Source organism: Otolemur garnettii, unplaced genomic scaffold (genome assembly GCF_000181295.1).
Source record: "Otolemur garnettii isolate 467f Iridium unplaced genomic scaffold, OtoGar3 scaffold00025, whole genome shotgun sequence".
NCBI lineage: Eukaryota > Metazoa > Chordata > Mammalia > Primates > Galagidae > Otolemur > Otolemur garnettii.
The window spans coordinates 11,008,889-11,025,524 of NW_003852420.1; the positions used below are offsets into that span (position 1 = coordinate 11,008,889).

General features: G+C 41.9%; 3 pseudogenes; 2 read left to right on the plus strand and 1 right to left on the minus strand.

Annotated features, from left to right (window-relative positions):
- Positions 1–2,425: 2,425 nt before the first annotated feature.
- On the minus strand, positions 2,426–2,901 carry LOC100960266 (annotated as a pseudogene).
- A 100-nt stretch (positions 2,902–3,001) lies between these two features.
- LOC100944183 lies at positions 3,002–3,596 on the plus strand (annotated as a pseudogene).
- Positions 3,597–14,758: 11,162 nt separating this feature from the next.
- Positions 14,759–14,855, plus strand: LOC111724718 (annotated as a pseudogene).
- The last annotated feature ends 1,781 nt before the right edge of the window (positions 14,856–16,636 follow it).

Here is a 16,636-nt window from a genome sequence, read left to right on the forward strand (position 1 = left end):
GCTGCTGCTGCTGCCACCCTGAGAAGGGGCCATCTCCTTGGAATTGTGAAAACAGAGAGCTAGGCCTCAATGGATTCTGCAGTGCCACAATCTGGAACCTTCTCCAGGTGAGCGACCAGGTGGATTTGTTTACATTTACCAGCATTCTAGATAAGTTTGGGGCTAACTCTCCTCTTGGGCCAAGTTCCCAGCAGCTTTGTCTTGGGGATGATGTTGGGGAGGCCACCCCATCATGTTGGCTGAGATGGGCATTCCAGGGCATCTAAGAAGACCTACATGTGCTGTAGTTCTGGGTGTCAGACAGGGCACGGCAGACCTGGTTTCTAGCCTGGCTCTGGAACTAACAACAGGAGCTGTAAGGCCTCAACTTTCCCATCTGGAAAATGAGACTGCTAGGTTAGGTCAAGGTTTTTGGACATTTGGGTTGTTTTGTTTTGTTTTGTTTTGAGACACTGTCTCACTCTGTTGCCCTGAGTATTGTGGTATCATAACTCACAGAAATCTCAAACTCTTGGGCTCAAGCAATCCCATTGCCTCAACCTCCCGAGTAGCTGGGACTATCGGTACCTGCCACCATGCTGAGCTATTTTTTCTATTTTTAATAGAGATGGGGTCTCACTTTTGCTCGGGCTGGTTTTGGACATTTGGATTTTCAGAAATAGATAATTTGTATAGAAACTTGTATGCATCGGCCAGGTGCGGTAGCACACATGTACAGTCCTAGCTACTTGGGAGGCTGAAGCAAGATGATCCCTTGAGCCCAGGAGTTCAAGGTCACCTGTGCAGTGAGCTATGTTTGAGCCACTGGGCCATACAGTTAGACCCTGTATCCAAAAGACATGAACAAACAAACAAGCAAAAAACTTGTATGCAAACCCCAGCAACTAAGGGTACAAAAGTGGAGTGGTCCTGGAGGCAGCAGGAAGTGTGTCCAGAGCACCCCACATCCCTACCACCCCATCACACATCTCCATCCTCACCATCATGTCCCCACTCTCAGCTACAGGTGCCTCTACAGATCTCAGGGCTCCCTGAAACACTGAACTCTGGCCATGGTGTTAAGCCTACAGGAGAGACTGACTGGCCCAAACACATAGGCCACACTGGGTAGTTGGATATAAAAGAAAAAGGTCGGGGGGGGTGTGTCTGGTCACCTTGCACTGGGCCAGAACCAGCTGCGTGTTCATGGATGCACTGCCCATGCACTGGGACTGTGGCCAGGCCCTGGGCTGCTTCCCAGGAGCTGGCAGAGGCCATATGTGGGACTAGTGCTCCTAAAACTGCTCCACCCTTGGACTGTGGAGTCCAAGCTGCTACCATGAGATGGGTGGGAGCTGGGCACCCCGCAGACTCTGAGAAAATAAACCAGAAAACAGCCCCGCAGACAGGTGCACATGCAGGAAAGACGTCCATTTGGAAAGGGGGCTGTCAAACACGAATTTCTGAACACGTGAGACAATCAAGTGCCATGAACTACAGTAAACAGATCCACAGAATAGGAGAAAATATGCCTGGAGGACACAGACAGAATAAAGCACTCTGAATGTGACAGGCACTAAGACACTTGGGTTTAGATAAATGCGGAAGAAAGAATAAAAAATAAACAAGTGGATTAAAAAGTAGATAATTAAATGAAATTAAATAAAGTAATAATTTTTTTCCTGAGGATACGCTTCACATTTTTTTACATTTTAAGATAAACTTTAATCTCAAAATCACATCTCCATACACCTATTTCCTTTTTGTTGACTTCACTTAAATGCATGGTTTGTTAAACAAAGACCGTAAACAAATATTGACCATGTCTGTTACACGTAACACACAAGAACAGTTTTAACAGAAACTCATCAACACCCCCCCAACATTTTATTATAAATACAGGTATCAAAACAATCCTGAACATATTTTTGATACTACTAGTAGTCAGCACCCACACCACTTCAAAACTTCACACAGTTTGCGACAATATTCCTCACACCTGCTGCTTTAAACAATCCACTGCAGCTCTTTCACTAAGCAAGGTGGATAAAGCTTGCCATTCCTGGTTTTCCTTCTTGAGATTTTTACTTTCCAGAAACACACATGCTTCCACCGCCATCAGACACCCCTCTTCACACTTTGATCTCGTAAACCTGAATTCTTTTTTGAGTATATTCCAGGTTTATGTTTAAATGACAATGCCTTAACAAGAGGAAAAAAATGTGCTGCATTTTTCCTCTTGTTGCCCGAAAACATACTAGGTGTACGTATATTAAATATATTCTTACAAACATCCAGGTCATGTTTACCAGGTGGAATTCCTTTACTTAATATGTAGGTGTTTTGCGTTGCGATATTTAATCAAGACATTAACATGAGTAAAAGGTTGTTGATTTAAGACAAGTTTGAGATGCACTAAAATTAATTGTATTTTGTCCTCTGGTAGCTAAGGAAGCTTCATGTTTTCTTTGGACATCATTAGACGTCTTAGCTCTTGAAGTACAACTTTAATGCTATACGAGTTTTGCCATTTTGCTAACGCTGGTGTGCTGTGTGCATCCACCACCCCACTGGAATTATTTATTCCATTCATATTATTTTTTGTTACAAATCTAACTGATGGAGGAGCTTCTGGGTGTTTAGATCCACATTCTACTTTCAAGCTACACACGCTGTTTCCATCATTTGTCCTTGGTGGCCCACTAATCATGCCTGTCCACCTGGTAAGTGTCATATCTTCATCATCCTCAAGGCCCCAGCTAACCGTACCACGCCTACTCCTTTCTGTCCTTCTTTAAGTTCTTCCAACAAGCGAAAATTACAAGGAACTTTAGCTCCTGTGGAGACCTCCATCTCATCCTGCAGCTGAAGTAGTAATATTTGAGAGTCTAAAGCTCTCACATAGATAAAAGAGAGCTTAGTATCCATGAAATAGCATGAAGTTATGAGATAAGAATAGAAAGAAGCAGGTGGCCCTCAAAGTGCAGGGGGCAGGGACCACCCCAGAAAAGGTGGTGGTATCATGGCGACCCGGAATCCCCCTCCCCAAGACTATGAAAGTGATGGCAACTCTTACGCAGTGTTGGATTTAACTGAGCATGTGAGAAGACACCACTGGTGGAATGGAGTGTTTGGTCACAGTTCTGGACCAGTGCTAGACAAACACTCAGTAGCTACCAGATTGTAATGGGTGGCGTGACCACTGGGGGGCAGGATTTTTGTTCCCGAAGGTTGGACAGCTTGCAGGGACTGCAGAAGGTGGTGGCTTTCTTCTCCCTCAGATCGCCACTCACAGCGGCTATGTGCAGATTGACTGGAAAAGAGTTGGAAAAGATGTAAAGAAAGCAAAAAGACAGATTAAGAAACAAGCTAATTAAAAAAAAATAACAACAACAACAAAAAAGATATGAGCTAATAAAGCAGAACCTGAAATCAGCAATATAATTGAAGAAGCCACAACATTTCTCAAACAGAACATGGTGATATCCAGTGCCTCTGTGGGAGACTTTTTGCTAGGCCTTGAATCTATTATAGTAAATTTATTTGATAATGAAAAGAGAAGTGGTGCCAAAAAGGTGGTCTCTCAACAGAACGTGCTGCCAGAGTCGGCAGGGTGAGGAGAAACCACCTGGCTGGACGATACTAAACTTACAACTTAGCATTCTGCCATCTGAAGCTCAGCAAGCTTGTACCAAGGTTGCTGTTAAACAACCTATATGTTATGTGAAAACAGTGTTCCTGAGTAAAACATAGCTTTCAGCAGTTTTAAAAAATTTGTTTAGAAATGAGCCTATAAAATATCACTATTAGGTGTAGATATGAAGAGAAAAAAGTCTGTTGGATTGAAATATAATTTTCTTTCTATCCAAATAACATGTTCTTCATTCTTCTTCATTTATGGTATAGTGCTGACTTTTTGTTTTAGAAGATATGTTTGCAATAGATTGAAGAACTGTAATGCCCTTTTGTGGAAAGCCTTAGAAATATTATAATTATTAAAATATTAAACAGAATCTACTTATGTAACTTAATGCCAATTTTAAGTTTTTTCCCCTGCAGTTCTTACTTTGCCTATATAATAACTGTACATTTCAAAAAAGGCTCTTCTAAGGAAATAAAGAAAAAAGAATAGAAAGAGATATGGGAGAAAACCCGTTAAGTAGAAAGCTAGGGTATGAAAATATAGTCTTTATAAACTCTCAGTAGAGCAGTAAATTGCTTTCCATTGAAAAGACAGCTGTAGGATTCAAAGTCTTAGGGTAAAAGTCCCAGGATTCATTTGGGATGATGGGAAGCAAAGCACAGAGGAAAAGAGACAGGAGAGTTCAGGGAAGAGGAGATGTTCAAAGAGATAAGGGGGGAGACCTTCCCAGAAGTAGAGGTCGGACTCACTGAATTCTAAGACAGGAACAATAAAACTCCCACACTCTTTACACTGCTGGTGGGATTGCAAACTATTTTTTTTTTTCTGTTTTTGGCTGGGGCTGGGTTTGAACCCACCACCTCTGGCATATGGGGCCACTGCCCTACTCCTTTGAGCCACAGGCCCTGCCCCAGGGATTGCAAATTAATACAACCTTTATGGAAAGAAGTATGGAGAATCAGCTCAATGCCACAGCTCAGGTGGCTAAGGCGCCAGCCACATACACCAGAGCTGGTGGGTTCAAATCCAGCCCAAGCCTGTCAAACAACAATGACAACTACGACCAAAAAATAGCTGGGCACTGTGGCGGGTGCCTGTAGTTCCAGCTACTTGGGAGGCTGAGACAAGAGAATCACTTAAGCCCAAGAGTTGGAAGTTGCTATGAGCTGTGACACCATACTTTACCCAAGGTGACGACTTGAGGCTCTGTCTCAAAAAAAAAAAAAAAAAAAAAAAAAAGAAGAAGAAGTATGGAGAATCCTGTATTAGACTTTCTATTTGATCCTGCAATCCCATTACTAGGTATCTACCCAGAAGAAAAAAACTCATTTTACCATCAGGACATTTGTACTAGAATGTTTATTGCACCTTAATTCACAACTGCCAAGATGTGGAAACAACCCAAATGCCCATCAACCCATGACTGGACTAATAACTGTGGTATATGTACAGCCATGAAAAGATGGAGACTTTACATCTTTTGTAGTTACCTGGATGGAGTTGAAGCACATTCTTCTTAGTAAAGTATCACAAGAATGGAGAAGCAAGTATCCAATGTATTCCATGCTAATATGAAACCAATAGATAAACAACCACATGTCCACGGGAGAGAAAAACACAATTAAATTTAAGTGGGGGGAGGGGAGGAGAAGAGAAAGAAGAACGGGGAGGAGGGCCAGGCGTTGGGAAGCTCTCACCTAATGGGCACAATGAAAGGGTATAGAGCACATCCCTTGGGTGAAGGGCTCAAGTGTAACTTGAACTTTACCCTAGCAAACAATGTAATTTCATCATGTGTACCTGCATATTAATCTCAAATAAGAATAAATTTTAAAACAGAAAGAAAATCTCACCCCCAGACCTGAAGCGCAACGGCAGAATGTAAAGAGAAAACTTTAAAAAGTCACCCGAGAGAGAAGACAGATCATCTAGGAATGAATGACAGCAGCAACAGATGTGGGAGGAAATGAGGGACTGTCTGCAAAGTGAAGGGGGAAAATTGTGAATGTAGGATTCTATTCCCAGCCGAATCATTATTCAATCATGAGTTCTAAATAAAGATGTTCTGCGGCATTCAAGGAATCGGGAAATGAAGAGCTCCTAGATCCTCGCTGTGAGAACTAAAGGACATATTTCAGCTAGGATAAAAATAACCTCTGAAAGGGCGAGATGCAAAAGTGTTGCTACACTGAGCAGAGAAATTGATTTTAAAAACTTGTTGGTGTCATTAAAAACTATTTCACCCCATCTAAGATGTTACTGATTACAGGATACACTGTTACTTAAGGCACATTGCCACTTGATGAACTTCTAGGAAAGAAAAAGCACTGCCCATTGTGACTAAAGAGAGAATAAAATATAAACTAATAGTATGTTCGCTAGCTGGGCGTTGTGGTAGATGCCTGTAATCCCAGCTACTTGGGAGGCTAGAGCAAGATCCTAGGAGTTTGAGGTTGCTGTGAGCTAATGTTGATCTGAAATTAGAAAAATCAAATTACTTCCTTTTTATTAAAAAAAGAGACAGAATTTAACCTCCACTCATTGGGAAGTTAAATTGTGAAAATAATGTATACCTTGTATGTAATTCATAAATATGTTAAGTATTCATTCTAAGTAAAAATAATTATCATGATACAATAAAAGAAATAGTCATAATGATAATAATTTGTGTGAAGAAAAGAAAAATTTGTGTTTTAAAAGAAGTCAGAACTAAAATTTTAGACAAGAGTAATCTGGTAGCTGGGAGGGGGAAAATGTCAAAGTGTTGGAAATTTGGTCAGGTGTGGTGACTCACACCTGTAATCCTAGCGCGGTAGGATGCCTAGGCGGGTGGATCTCTTGAACTCAGGAGTTCCAGGTCAGCCTGAGTAAGAGTGAGGCCCCTGTCTCTACTAAAAATAGAAAAAACTAGCTGGGCATTGTGGTAGATGGCTGTAATCCCAGCTACTTGGGAGGCTAAGGCAAGAGGATCACTTGAACCCAGGAGTTTGAGGTTTCTGTGAGCTACAATGACACCATGGCACTCTACCCAAGGTAACAGAGTGAGACTCTGTCTCAAAAAAAAGGGGGGGTGTCAAAAATTCTTCATCTTGTTGAAGGAAAAGATATCACCCTGATTTGTGAGAAATATATGAAATCAAATGAAATTAAAAGTATATTCCAAACAGGGGGTGGTGCCTGTGGCTCAAAGGAGTAGGGTGCCAGCCCCATATGCTGGAGGTGGCGGGTTCAAACCCAGCCCCGGCCAGAAACTGCAAAAAAAAAAAAAAAAAAAAGTATATTTCAAACATAAAAGTAACTAGTAAGTGAATAAAAATAAAATACTTAAATTTCAAACAGGCAGGAAGAACAGAAGGGAATAAAGAATCTATGTACAATTCAAGAGAAAACAGAGAACAAGAAAAATAAGCAAAAAAGAAGCAGGTTATGTAGTGGACACAGAATAAAAATGACAGAAATAAGTGTAATACAATGGGAAATAAACAATGAACAGATGATGGTCACCTAGTAGTCACTTAATTTATGAAAATGAAGATTTTCAGATGAAGCAAAAGCAACAGTTATATAAACAAAGTCTCCCTCTATACCATAAGAAACAAACATGAATCAAAGGATATTAAAAAGTTAAAATGAAAGGGGCAAAACCTGGGTAAATGCTAATAATAATTTAAAAATTGCAGTAGTGCTAATATCAGAAAAAAGGGATTTTAGGAGAAAGCAGTGAAAAAAGACAAGGAATAGAATTTTAGGAGAAAACAATAAAAGAAACAAAAAGGGATATTTTATACTGAACTAGCTCACCAGGAAGATACAACACACGAACCTTTATGCTCCTAGCAGTGTAGTCTCAGAATGAAAAATAAGTTACACAGTTAGAAAGAGAAATAGACACAGAATTAAAATTATAGATCGGGAGCCGTGGCTCTCAGGATAGGTGAAAACATTGAAAAAAAATTTACAAGATTGAAAAGACAAGAAGTAGAATCAGGATGAACAATGAATGAACAAATAAGAAAGCAGGATTTAATACATACAAGCTAAAGGAAGGGCTTAGGAGGGGAAGAGAGAGAAGAGAGAGGGAAACTGGGGAGGGGAAGAGAGAGAAGAGAGAGGGAAACTTTTACTCCATAGAAAGTAAAAGCCCCCAAGCCTACACGGAAATCCTTATCTAAATTCACTATATGTTGGGCTACAGAAGACGTTTTGACAGATTCTAAAGAATTCTTTTACAAACCCACAATTGCTTTATTTCTGATCACGATAAAGCAGAAACTCAGAGGTTAACAAGAGAAACATAATAGAACTGTTGAAATATTTAGAATTAAGCAATAATACCAGTTTTACTTACCAAAACTTGTGAGATGAAACTGAGATGGTCTTTCAAGGTAAATATTTTGTTTTAAAATAAACTTGTTACAATAAAAGGAAAGAATACAAATAAATTAAACATTCATTCTTGTGTACTGCTTACGAGGGCAGGGCTGGGCCACTGTGGAAGCTCAGTTGGATATCTGTAAATAATAAAACCGACATGAAATGATATCCAGCCTGGCCAACTAAGGAATCTCTGGTTAGTTGAAACAGAATATCAGACTCTCATGTTCATTTCATATTTTCTTCTGGGAAATTCGATTCATTTCCCAACGATACAAGAAATTGGCTGCTGTATCCAACCTGCATCTATATCACACTGAATTAACTAAAACATTTCTTTGTCATGGCCCTCATTTTGTGTCAGTGTACACAAGGTACACTTCAATTTGCATCACAGCTGAACTTGGGAGAAGCTGTGCAAAAACTGAACTTTCATAAATGGAATGTTTTCTCCCCTTTGATTTACATTATAACTTCAGACGCTTTGATTTCCTTTTTGAAGCCTTTCGGTAGAAGGTGGAAAGAGCCAATAACACTTTAGCTACAAAAATCTCTTTAAATGCCCCGTGAGCCATCAGAAGCTTTTCAATTGCTTTGGTTTCATTTTAATGGAATTCTTTTTGAATATATGTATTTATAGCTCCTATTCACCAAGACCCATTCATCAAATCCTTCCACATACAAGTAATTATCCATCTAATTATGGTCACACAATCCTGTATCAGCCAGACTCTTTCTCATGTTATCTGCGATAAGGTGCATGTGAAGGCAATGGGATGAGCTGAGCTCTTTGTGTGTTGCTGTGTACCCAGGAGATGAGCAGGGAAAGATAAAGCTTCTTTTTGGCGTGGAAATTCATTTTTTCCATCTGTGTTTGACTATGAGTTTGAAGGAATCTCCCCCGTAGAGCCCCACTCTTTGCAATGATGATTTACATTCTGAGCACATTGGGGAGATGGACTGTCCCAGCACCCGGAGATGTTCCAGCCCAGGCAGGACTGTGAATTTGGGAAATGGTGGAGCAGACTCCTGTCCTTGGAGGAAGATTCCCATGAAAGTAATTTTTAGGAAGCAAGCCCATGAGAAGCCCAGAGGATGAGAGGAAATGGGGCTGAGAAGGGAGGAGGCAGACAGCATAGGATTGAGTCGGAGCTTTTCCACTCCTGCCGTTACTTAGGATCTGTCTCAGGGGGCTTCGAGGGCTAATTTTGTGTGTCTACTAGACCACAGGGTACCTAGATATTTGGTCAAATATTATTCTGGGTCTTTCTGGGAAGGTGCTATTTATTTATTTAAGACAGAGTCTCACTTTGTTGCCCTGGGTAGAATGCTGTAGCATCACAGCTCACAGCAACATCAAACTCTTGGGCTCAAGAGATTCTCTTGTCTCAGCCTCCTGAGTAGCTGGGACTATAGGCGGCCACCACAATGCCTGTATTATTATTATTTTTTTAAGACATGGGGGTCTCGCTCTAGCTCAGGCTGGTCTCGAACTCCCGAGCTCAGGCAATCGCCTGTCTTGGCCTCCCAGAGTGCTAGGATTACAGGTGTGAGCCACTACACCCTGCTGAGGGTTTTTTGTTTGTTTAAATGAGATTGTCATTTAAATTGGTAGACTGAGCAAAGCAGGTGGCCATCCTTAATGTGGGTGGGCCTCATCTAAGCAGTTGAAGGTCTAAATAGAACAGATGAACTGACCCTCCCCTGATTCAGAGGGGATTCCTCCTGCCTGACTCACTTCAAGCTGGGATGTCAGCTTTTTCTTGCCTTTGGACTTACTGAAATGTTGGTTCTCCAGCCTGCTGACCTTAAGATTGGAACTAGACCATTGTCTGTCCTAGGTCTCCACCTAGATCTGACTGCAGCTGTTGGGATTTGTTAGCCTTTCTGATCATGAACCAGTGGCCTATAATAAGTCAATATCTCTTCCTCTCTCCTTCCCTCCTTTTTTACACACACAAACCCCACATCATCATCATCGTCATCATCACCATCCCATTGGTTCTGTTTCCCCGGAGAACCCTGATTAATATAGGGGCAAATAGATTCCTTGACCCTCAGCGCTTGCAGGTTGCTGTGTGGGTTAGGGAGGTCCCAGCTGCCTGGGACAGCCCTGCAACAGAGAAACAGAGTACAGACAGTCTGTGTCTGTACTGAGGAATTACTCAGTAATGGGTACTGATGGCTCACTGGGCATTTAAAGTAAGCAGGAATGGAGAAAAAGGGAGACACAGGGAAGGGTGTCGTGGGGAGGCACGAGAATGCTACACAGGTAGCAATTCATTTACTTTTCATCAAATTAGGGCCTAAGTACTACAGTTAGCCCCCTTTCACAGACGGGCAAACTGAGGCACAAAGAGAGGTAATCAGTGATGTGAACTCAGACCTTGATTACTGCTTTGGAAAGAAGTTATGAAATATTAGGTTAAAAGCTATAGGAAAACGGAGTAAGACTCAGTCACCCACACGACGCAGAGTTAATTCAAGAGTGGGCCAGGGAGAGTTAGCTGAGAGCAGGGGACAGAGGAACAATGCTCTGAACCGAGAGGGCGCGTGCGGAGCGCTCTGTCGCGCTGACCAGGGCATTCTCCAGCATGGGCTGCAGAAGGACGATCTCCGCGGACAGGTGGCCTTCTTCAGGGTCCTGGAACACTGAGCGCGCTGCTGCCCACTGCTGCCCACTGCTGGGCCTAGACCCGACCCAGTCGACTGCCGATGCTCGGCTGCGGAGTGCCCGGCATGGCCGCAAGAGGGCGCGCCAGCCTCGGGCACCGAGGTCGCGTTAACTATGCCAAGCCGAGCTACCCACAGTCACATTTTAGGGTGTCTCCGGGGAAGGGGTTCCTGGGGAGGTGTTTCCTCAGAGCCTGCCAGCTCAGCCTCGCTGTAGACTCCCTTCCTCCAGAAACTGGACAGTACCCCACCTCCTTTCCTACCCTTTTCCCCAAATGGTGAGATTTAGATATAAATTGTGTAGGCCAGGGCGCCCCACTCCCTGCCTCCTGGCCCCTTACATATTCCCCTGCAATATCTAAGAGAGGAATTAGCTTTGTTAGGTCTTGAAAGTATGTAAATAAGGATAAATAAACAAAATTTAAAGGCAGCTTTTTAATTTGAGCCCAGGCCTTGCTTCTTTTTGTTTCGGGTTGAGTACATTTGGGGTGGGGCTGGGGGGGTTGTCAAGATGCAGAGTGAGAGTAAACACACTCATTCAAGGCAAGCTTTATGCTTCACCCTGTCCACAAGCTGGGGTTCCCTCCGCATGGAATATTGCCCCCCCACAAGGGTCTAAAGCAAGATCCTCTTGAGGTTCACCTCCTCCAGGAAGCCCCTGCCCTGGGGAGGACCCTCTGAATATCTGTAGTTCTATCTTTAATATCAGAGTCTTTGAGCTCTCTCTCCTTCTGGGAGCAATGCCCTGAGTATACACCCCACAGGAGCCAGGCCCTGAATGTGCCTCAGACGTTGAGCCCTTGTGGATCAGAGGTGGTTCTTCTTTCCTTATTTGGAAGTGTAGGTTGGAGTCCACATGGACAAAGAGAAGAAGGGTGATCACTGTCCTGGAATTCCTACTGCTGGTTTGACCTGGTCTTCAGGTGGTCAGACTTGGCTGCAGGTGGATGTGCAATGGGGGAAGCCGGCTTGACAGTGCATAGACCTTGCAGAAAAAGGGGAAGGGTAACTTACACTCCTGGATACTCTCCTGGGTCTGGGCTGAGTGTTTACAGAAACAAATAAGAGGTTATATGGGGAAACTGAAACCCAGATGGGGAATTGTCCTGGCCAGAGTCACACAAGCAATCAAACATAATCCAAATACAAATTGAGTGGAGACTGATAGTCCAAAGATGGAGTCTTGGAAGCTGTGCCACTTTGGGCAACAGTCTTATGCCAAGGAGGCTTCCATTTCTCTGTGTAAAATGGTTATGTGGTGTGCGGTGTAACATGAGGAGGTGGGGGGAGGTTGCAAAGAGCAATAACCTGGGTGCACAGACCTGCCTCTGCCAACAAAACACTGACCCAGTCAGTTACTCTAAGGAATAGTTTCTTTTCTTTTCTTCTTTTTTTTTTGTAGTCTCACTTCATCACCTTTGGTAGAGTGCTGTGGCATCACACTGCTCACAGCAACCTCCAACTCCTGGGCTTAGGCAATTCTCTTGCCTCAGCCTCCTGAGTAGCTGGGACTACAGGCGCCCACCAAAATAGCCCTGCTATTTTTTTTGGTTGCAATGTGGCCAGGGTTGGGTTTGAACCTGCCACCCTCAGTACATGGGGCCAGTTCCCCACCCACTGAACCACAGGCACCACCCACTAAAGGAACAATTTCTATCCCTAAACAACATCTCTTCTAAAAATAAAAGAATTGCTTACTGTTATGAAATGTGAATATTTTACACATCAAATCCATAGGAAACATAAGAAATATATGGTCATTTCAATAAATCCTGAGCACAATCAATTACAAGGTAGTCATCATTACCGAGAGGAAACTCGGGATAAGCCAGGATCACAATAACACTCCTCAAGATTGTAGGTATATAAAGGGGCCCTTAAAAAGATCCTAGAAAATGTGTATTATGAAAAACTGCATAGATTTCAAAAATCGTTTGCACTAAAAAAATAACTCATATTCACTTACAAAGTCTCTGAACAGGATCTGGTTTGTGGCACAAAGGATAAGATATCAGTTTGGAAAAAGCCCCTATCAGAGCAACATGAATTCTGCTAAAATCGAAGGAAACATGAACACCACATTTATGATGAAGATTGGGTGGAATCATTGATGCTTTACCAAAGAAATCAGCAGTTTACAAATGAACAACTCATTTTTAAAAAGGATGAGATTATACTGCAGGCGAAACCCAAAGCAGCAGACTATTCATATCAATTTGTGAGGAAAAAATTCTTCTTTCTCATGCCCCAGTTGGAAAGGACCAACAATTAACAGCAGAAACAATAGCCAGCCCCATAAATGTCTCAGTTGATGCAGCTCACACAATCTTCACTGAAAAATTAAAGTTGTGCAAATTTTCCACTTGATGGATGCCAAAACCCTTATACCCAGATCAGCCGCAGACAGAAGCAGAACATTTGATGGAAATGTTAAACAAGCAGGACCAAGATCCTGAAGCATTTCTTTGAAGAACTGTAATAGGAGATGAAACTGGCTTTACTAGTACAATCCTGAAGACAAAGCACAATCAAAGTAATGGCTACCGAGAGGTGAACATGATCTCGTTAGTGCAAAAATGGACCAGTTCTGGACTGGTCATGGCAACAGTTTGGGGGATGCTCAAGTTATTTGCCTGTTGACTTTCTGGAGAGTCAAAGAATGATAACCTTTGCTTATTGCGAGAATGATTTTGTTGTTGTTGTTTTTGTTGTTTGTTTGTTTATTTTTGTAGTTTTTGGCCGGGGCTGAGTTTGAACCCGCCACCTTTGGCATATGGGGCCAGCACCCTACTCCTTTGAGCCACAGGTGCCGCCCTATTATGAGAGTGTTTTGAACAAGTTAGCCAAACCTTTAACAGAAAAACACCCAGGAAATCTTCACCAGAGAGAATCTCCACCATGACAATGCTCCTGCTTCTTCCTCTCCTCAAAGGCAATTTTTCAAGAGTTTCAGGCATCCACTTTACAGTCATCATTTAATGCTTTCCGACTTCTTTTTGTTTCCTAAATTTAAAAAATGCTTAAAGGGCACCTATTTTTCTTTAGTTAATAATGTAAAAAAAGACTGCATTGGCATGGTCACCTTCCCAGGATCCACAATTCTTTAGGGATGGACTAAGTGGCTGGTATCATTGCTTATAAAAGCTTCCTTGAACTTGAGGGAGCATATCTTGAGAAATAAAGTTTATATTTTTTATTTTTATCTTTTAGCTTTATTTTTCCAAGAACTTTTTGTAATCTCCTGGTATTAACCATTGCAACAGTATTATATTAATAGTAAGTTATATTCTTTACATTTTAAAAAGAAAGACATTAGTCCATTAGGCTGCTGTTAAAAATACTGTAAACTGGGAGGCTTATACACAACAGAAATTTATTTCTCTCATTTGGAAACTGGGAAGTCTAAAATCAAGGCACTGGCAGCTTTAGTAAGGTAAAATTTTTATCTGGTAAGGTACCTCTTCCTTATAGATGGAAGCTTGTTGTTGTGTCCTCACATGATGAAAGGACATTACCAGATCTCTTGGGTATCTTTTCTATGGGCAATTATCCACCCAAATGCCCCATCTCCCAATACCATCACCTTGAGGGCTGGGATTTCAGCATATGAATTTTGGGGAGAGGACACAAACATTTAGATCAGAGCAGGCATTCCCATTAAAATAGGCAAAATCTGGCAAGGAGAGTGCTTTTTCAAATTTGAAAATATGAAAAAGGCCATTTTAATAAGAAATAGGAGTAAGATTTTTAACACTTGGAAAGGACGGAAGATTTTTTAAAAACACCATTTCCATTTGAAGATGTTATGATTTGACACTAGGAACTAAAAAAGCAAATCAATTGCAAAGGCTGTGTTAAAAATGAGATTGTAAGTTAGGTGGGTGGATACAAAAGTATTATCTTATAAAAATGTTTTTCTGTATGTTAACCATTATAAGTTGAAAAGTTAAAAGGAAAATTTCCATTTGTAGGCTTGGCACCTGTAGCTCAGTGGCTAGAGCGCTGGCCACATACACCGGAGCTAGAGGGTTTGAACCCAGCCTGGGCCTGCCAAACAACAGTGACAACTACAACAAAAAAATAGCTGGGGTACTTGCTTCAGTAGCACATATACTAAAATTGGAGAAGATTAGCATGGCCCCTGCACAAGGATGACACACAAATTTGTGAAGCATTCCATGTTTTTGTATGTCAATAAACAACAGCTGAAGCAAAAAAAAAATAAATAAATAACTGGGGGGAAAGGGTCCGGGGGTGGTGCCTGTGGCTCAAAGGAGTAGGGAACCCATATACCAGAGGTGGTGGGTTCAAACATTTATATACTACACTTAATATATTTAATGTGTACCCTTGTAAAATGCACCACAGGTGTGGTACCACAAATTACCCTCCCTTCACTCATCCTCCCTCTCTCTCCCCTCCCCCTCTTCTTTCCCCCTCATCTTGGGCTGTAGTTGGGTTATAGCTTTCATATGAAAGTGTGGGTGCTTATATTGGTTTCATAGTAGGGCTGAGTACATTGGATACTTTTTCTTCCATTCTTGAGATACTTGCTAAGAAGAATATGTTCTAGCTCCATCCATGTAAACACATAAGAGGTAAAGTCTCCATATTTTTTAAGGCTGCATAATATTCCATGGTGTACATATACCACAATTTATTAATCCACATTCATAGGTTGATGGGCACTTGGGCTTCTTCCACAACTTAGCAATTTTTTTTTTTTTGAGACAGAGCCTCAAGCTATCCCCCCTGGGTAGAGTGCCGTGGCTTCACAGCTCACAGCAACCTCTAACTCCTGGGCTCAAGTGAGTCTCCTGCCCCAGCCTCCCAAGTAGCTGGGACCACAGGCACCTACTACAATGCCCAGCTATTTTTTGGCTGCAGCCGTCATTGTTGTTTGGCAGGTCCAGGCTGGATTCGAACCCACCTCCTTAGGTGTATGTGGCTGGCACCTTAGCCACTTGAGCCACAGGCGCCGAGCCCACAACTTAGCAATTATGAATTGGGCTGCAATAAACATTCTGGTGCACATATCTTTGTTATAAAGTGATTTTTGGTCTTCTGGATATATACCTAGTAGAGAAATTGAAGGATCAAATGGGAGGTCTATTTTTAGATCCCTAAGTGATCTCCAAATATCTTTCCAAAAGGAATGTGTTAGTTTGCATTCCCACCAGCAGTGCAGAAGTGTTCCCTTTTCTCCATATCCACACCAACATCTCTGGTTTTGGGATTTTGTGATGTGGGCTCATCTTACTGGAGTTAGATGATATCACAAAGTGGTTTTGATTTGCATTTCTCTGATGATTAAGGATGATGAGCATTTTTTCATGTATCTATAAGCTGTGAGGCTGTCTTCTTCAGAGAAGTTTCTCTCAAGTCTCTTGCCCACCCTGAGATGGGATCACTTGTTCTTTTCTTGCTAATACGTTTGAGTTCTCTGTGGGTTCTGGTTATTAAACCTTTGTCAGAGACATAACCAACCTGCAAATATCTTCTCCCATTCTGAGGGTTGTGTATTTGCTTTATGTACTGTGTTCTTGGCTATGCAGAAGCTTTTTAGTTTGATCAGATCCCAGTTATGTATATTTGGTGTTGCTTCAATTGCCCGGGGGGTCCTCCCCATAAAATATTCTCCCAGGCCGATTTCTTCAAGTGTTTTCCCTGCACTTTCTTCTAATATTTTTATAGTTTCATTTCTTAAGTTTAAATCTTTTATCCAGTCAGTCTAGTTTTGTTAATGGTGAAAGGTGTGGGTTCAGTTTCAGTTTTCTAAAGGTTGCCAGCCAGTTCACCCAGCACCATTTGTAAAATACAGAGTCTTTCCCCCCACTGAATGTTTTTGATTGGCTTATTGAAAATCAAATGACAGTAAGTAGCTGGGTTCATCTCCTGGCTCTCTATTCTGTTCCATACATCTACCTCTCTGTTTTTGTGCCAGTACCATGCTGTTTTGATCACTAT